Source organism: Carlito syrichta, unplaced genomic scaffold (genome assembly GCF_000164805.1).
Source record: "Carlito syrichta isolate Samal-C Ts95f unplaced genomic scaffold, Tarsius_syrichta-2.0.1 Scaffold302044, whole genome shotgun sequence".
NCBI lineage: Eukaryota > Metazoa > Chordata > Mammalia > Primates > Tarsiidae > Carlito > Carlito syrichta.
Window position 1 is genome coordinate 104313 of NW_007246140.1, and position 6120 is coordinate 110432.

Here is a 6120-nt window from a genome sequence, read left to right on the forward strand (position 1 = left end):
CAATATTTCTAATGTAGAGCCTGAGATTCTTCATTTCTAACAAACTCCTAGTGGATGCCAACACTGCTGGTGACTAGACCATGCTTTGAGCATCAAGGTTCTAGATTTATGGTTCTCAACCTCGACTGTATATCAGAACTGACCAGTTCAACTCTACCAGATGAGATCTTATGGAACTATCAGTCAGGAATTCCTTCCCCAGTCAAGCTACAGGAATGTGACTCAAATGGATGATTATTCAGATATTCTGTAAAATTAATCCTGAAGCTTAATGACTCAAAGATAGCAGAAGGTTACAGTTGATGAATCTCTATGACAATGACACTGATGAGATTGTTCCTGGTTCCTAAGACTCAGTTGTCCAGAGCCACTATAGTTTGTTTATGAGCCTCATATCCAATTTTCTTTTTGTGACATGCCTCATATTATTTCAGATAAATTATTTTTTAGAAAAATTATCTTTTTGTCACCAACAGCCAAATAAAATTAACGTATATTTTCTGTATGCCCCATAATTGTGCTTAACCACCATAAGAATATTGTTTTCATTGAGACAAGGTGATAGCAACCATCTACTTTATCCTACACTTTCAGCTCCCTCCTGAAACCCAAGGCTTGCAGAATGTGCTTGTCACCTACTCTGTCTTATGTTGAGTTTGATCCTGCATAAAGAAGCACTTTAAGGCAAGTTGTTGATAAAATAATTACATAGAAGACATAAAAATTTCTGCCATGGCTTATTGTCACTTCTTGGAAGGACTGATCAAGGCCAAATTGTGAGGGAAGTAGGAGTGTGATCAGGACCTTTCTTTGTCTCCTTCTTTAAGTTCTTTGCTCATTAAAAAAAAAATCTTCAGCCTCCTCAGCATTTGCCCTGTAGAAACTTATAGATCAGGTGTGTCCCGAAGCCCTTCACCAAAGAACATTTACGTGTCTTGCTCTTCCTCCTTCTTGTCTACTTTTAGCAAATAGGAAATCCATGTGAATAGTTTGAGATTGATGCAAATAGTCAATAAGAACTCAATAATTTACTGCCTTTGAAGCTGTATTTTCTCCTTTTGAGATGGAATTCTAACAGTGGATTTCAGGGAGGTGTCTCACTACTAGTTAGCATCTAGGGGAAACTCAAGACTCATCTCTTTTTCCCTTACTCCCATGCTGCCCCATGTTCCCTCTGCCCTGCATACACACTTAATTACTCCCCAGGGACAAGTCAGTGTGGCAGATAACATCTCCCATCACACACACTCGTATTACAATGCTCCAGCCATGGAATAGTAGTGTCTTTGTCTCCTCCTGTTGAGTCTGGATGGGTCTTAGCAACTGCCTTGACCAACAGAATGCAATGAGAAGGACGCAATTTGATTTCTGAGGCTACCACATAACAGGTGGTGAGCCTTCAGCCTGATTCTCTTGGATGTTCATTCTTAAAACCAGCTGCCTTGATGTGAGAAAGATAAGCAGCCACATGAAGAAGCCACAAACAGATATTCTGGCCAACAGCCCAGCTGAGGCCCCAGCCGACAACAAATGTCCACTGCTATGCAAGGCAGTGAGCCTTCAGAACATTTCACACTCCAGCTGCCAAGTTGCCCTCACCATCCAGTCTTCCAAGCTGAGGATACTGTCATTGTGAAGCAGAGATAAGCCCCCTCTGCAGTGCTCTTTTCTGATCTCTGGCTCACAGAATCCAAAGGCATAATAAAATAGTTAATCGGCAAGTTTGGGGTGGTTTGTTAGGCAACAGTAATTACTGGACAGTCAGATCAAGGACAGGAAATTCCAAGTTTGAGGTTAAAGTTTGGCTAGACTGTCCGGGATTACTTTTCAGAGAAAGTACACAAAGGAGTATCTTCTTTTCCCTCTCATCTATCTATGTGACTGCAGTAGGAAGTACCCAGGGACCAAATAATCTTTCCAAATGATCTCTTTCTCTGATGCAACAACCAGGCTTGATGTATTTTGCAATGGGCATTGCAGACAAGCAAGGTCCCTATGGCTCCATTTCCTCCTATTCGGGTGGGAATCCTCTGATCTGGCTGGTGGTGGTAGGTTCTGGGGTCTTGTTGCATAAAAATAAATGTACTGCTCAGGATTTGGTTCTAAGCTCTGAGCTACACTATGCATATTCTCATATATTCTCATAAAGAATTTCCCGCTGAGTCCAACCTAGTTTAATGGATTCTGTTTTGAGGTTTGGAACCAAAGTCCCAATTAATAATGAAATGTTACTTTCTTTTCCTTTGCCAGTTTAACTTATATATACATTTTCTTTAGAGAGCTCATGTGAAGGAGAGAAAGGTAGCTAAAACAAGGACAGATCTGTGCAAGACTGCCTCTCCTAGCCAAAATATCATCACTGTAGCGTCTCATGAAAGTTCCCTAGAACATCAGTGGAGGAGAGGTTTTTGAAGGAAGGGTTCTCAATGTTTCTTGAATCATGCACCGAAGTTGCACACAGGGATTTTCAACAAGAGAACCCAGCCCTGGGCTATAAAAATCTGATTGTTTTCCTGGGTGAAGACAGTAGACAGACTCAGAGTTACCCTGCTGGAAGCCATTAGGTGACTTAATCAATGGGTTGGCCAGAGCTCCAAGGTGCAACTTTCAGACGCTTGTCTCAGATTTGTAAGATAGTTTAAGCAAGATCCAGTCTCCTGCATCTCACATCAGTTGCATATCACATTTAAAAGATGATAAGTCTCCCCTAATAAAACTGCCCACATGCCTACAAGGACATTGATGCCATGTAGACAAGAGCAGCTGCACAATAAAGAGACGATAGTCATGGGACAGACCCAGAGGCCAGGCAAGGCAGGGGTACAAGGAGGACGCAGCTCATGCTTTGGGCCAGGGGGAGGAGGAGAGTGATAGCTGCAGAAGGGCAAAGCCATGTTCTCTTTTCTGCAGGTACAGTTGGGACACCCACTTGACAGGGATGACATTAGGGAGCATCTGCTCAGAACAAGCAGGATCTGGACTAGCATTTCTGCAAGTGTGTCTCACAGAATAAAAGTTTAATTGAAAGTTTCAACAAAAAGAAGATTCTGTAGTCAAATGAGTTTTGGAATGAGGAAGTTCTTCGGAAATCTAACACGTAGATTTCTCATACTGACGGAAATATCAGTCCCAGAAAAACTTAGGAAAATGCTGGAAATCTTAAAGTGTTAAAAATGACTTTCTCTGAGTGGTGGAATTGCGATTGACTTGCATTTCCTTCATTTTGTTTATCTGTGTATCGCATATTTTATATAATGAGTATATACTGTTCGTGGTGCGGGCAATATTTTAATACAGTGAGAATTCTTTTCTACCTCAGGTCAGGAAAATCCAGAGAGTAGTGGACAGAATCAGAAGGTGGAAGTAGGGTTGGTTCTCCCTGAGGAAGAGAAAGGATGCATGGGCTGGTCCAGACAGAGCCTGACACTCCAGTGAAGACCTGGGGGGTTGGGGTAACACAGTGCGGGGACTCCTTTTCACACCCCTTCCTTGTATATTCCAATTTCCTTCAGCACAAGAAGCTCTGACCAGGGGTGACCCAGAAAGAGCTCAGGATGGCTGTTCTCATCATCCATCTTAGCCAAGAAGCTTTCCCTGAGCTCAGAGTCAGGTTTCTCAGACCCATCTCTATCTGTGTGTGTGTGCATGTGTGTGTGTGTGCTTGTTTTTGTGTTTTTAATTTTTTTATTTTAAAGATATGGACACATTTCAGGGTTAGGTATACAAATGTTCATTATGCAGGGACCCCTGTTGATGATGTGTGCCCCCCTCTCCTGGCAGTTTCCCTCAACTGCCAATCCCACCTCCCCTCCCCTGGTAGTTTTCCACTACTGCCAATCCCTTTCTTATAGTATTATGATAATTATTAAAGGTCTGCTTATGAGTGAGAACATATGGTACTCTGTGACAGATCACTGAGTATGATAGACTCTAAATCTATCCAAGTTGCCACAAAGTCCATATGTTTGTTCTTTTTGGCTGCATAATATTCCATTGTGTATAAGTACCACATTTTAAAAATCCAATCCAGTTTCGCTGGGCAACATGGTTGGTGCATGTTTTTGCTATTGTGACTAGTGCTGTATGTGCAGGTATCTTTTTTGTAGAATGATCTGAGTTCCTCTGGGTATACTCTGGATAGGGGGATTTCTGGGTCATATGGAAGACCAATTTCTAGTTCTTTTAGAAATCACCACACTGTTTTCCAAAGAGGTTGCAACTAGTTTGCATTCCCACTAGCAGTGTAGATGCATTCTTTTTTCTCCGCATCCTCACCCCAGCATCTCTTGTTGTTTGTTTTATTATTGATGGCCATTCTTACTGGCATTAGGTGGTATCTCAATGTGGTTTTGATTCGCATTTTTCTGATGATTAGGAGGCAGAGCACTTTTTTTCATGTGTCTGTTGACTGGCTGTATATCTTCTTTTGAGAAATGTCAGACCCATCTTTATGTAAAGCTAAGAGTGCACTGAAAATTCTTACTCCTTTGCTAATCCCAAAATGAATTTAGATAAACAAACAGGAATAGACACTTTTTTAGACTTACCAGCATTCATTTTTCCTCTCTAATTTTGAAAAACATAATTAATAACAAAACACTTGGGATCATGCAGCAAAGATACATTACAAGAACATTTATTATGCAAATAACTAAATTTATTACATACATTTGCATCCTATTAAGTATTGAGAAATAAAGCAGCTTTAATAGAATTGAATCTATTTCTACCAAAATGATCTCAGGCTGGGAGGAAGGGTTAGAACAAGATTAACTTGGTTCGAGGTTTTGAATCCTGCATAGAAATTCTAAAGTTTTACAGAATAAAAGTTTTCTTATCTTGACAATAATTTTATTGAAAATATGAGAATGAAACAAATGCTACTAGAAATCTCACAATCCCTACCACAAACTTCAATGCCCTAACGTACTTACACATATGCTTTTTTCAACACCTTTCAAACATTGATTATGAACTTACATATTTGGCTTTAGCACATTATGTTTTATAGATGTTATGAAAACAGTATTGCTTGCTCAAGATCTGTACATTTTGTTTAAGAATAAGTTTGCAAGATTTTCTAAAATTTGAAAGACAGTCTTCTCTGAGATTACCCTCTGTGCTCGATGATCGTGCCCACTGACTACCTCCCAGGCTGGGCCCGGAGCTCCTGCTTCGCTCTAGACATACCCTGAAAGGGGAAGGATGCTACTCAGGAGGTTCTGGGCCCCTCTGAGACTGCAGGTATTTCAGTTTTCGGATGGCCAGTCCAAGCTTCAGGTGCCTCCCTCAGGCAATCCCTACCCCAACCACCCCACTTCTCACACCTCCTCTCAAAGTTCCTTTTTTCCTTTTGGGAAACAGCTGCAAGCTCAAGTGTCCTTCCAACTTTCTTCCCTACCACCCTAGCTTCATGGCCCTCCCCTTGTACACTGGTGGCAATTTTCACCCCTTTTTCAAAAGAGTTTCTGATGTCTCTTTGGAAAGAATTTCTCTTGCACATTAAATTTGATATCTAACCCTATGATATTTGCAACAGAAAGGGAAATTCTTTCAACAATCTTTTCAAATAGCTTATTTATTTTGTTGTAGTAGCATAGTTCAAATTTGCTAGGTCTGGAGACGAAAACCTGGGTTTGAATCCTGATTCTACTTCTTACTGCTTTGAGGCCTTAGGCAGTCGTGTCAGCTCTCTGAGCTCTGAGGTCTCCATCAGTGAATAAGAAAAATGGCCACTTCAAGTCAGAATCAGCCCAGCAAGGGTCCATCAACCAAATCTAACACAAGCAAAAAGGACTTTTAAATGAAAATATTTTGGCTGACAAAGAACAATGCTTAATCAAAAATAGCAAATACAGACAAGCAAAGAAAGAACTATTAAAATGCCACTATACAGAAAGAGCACAACACATGGCCAGCATCAACAGATATCCAATAATCCCATATAGTTTTGTTTTCTGCTCCAATGGACATTCTTTAGAAAGACAGAGGAGGCAAAGGGATTACAACGAAAGCAATAGATAAGAGTTTCTCACACTTTTAGTGACCCAGGGGACCTGGATCTGCCACCAGCTTCATCTGAACAATGGTTTAAGAGCCAAGGTTTCGGGTGGCCAAGGC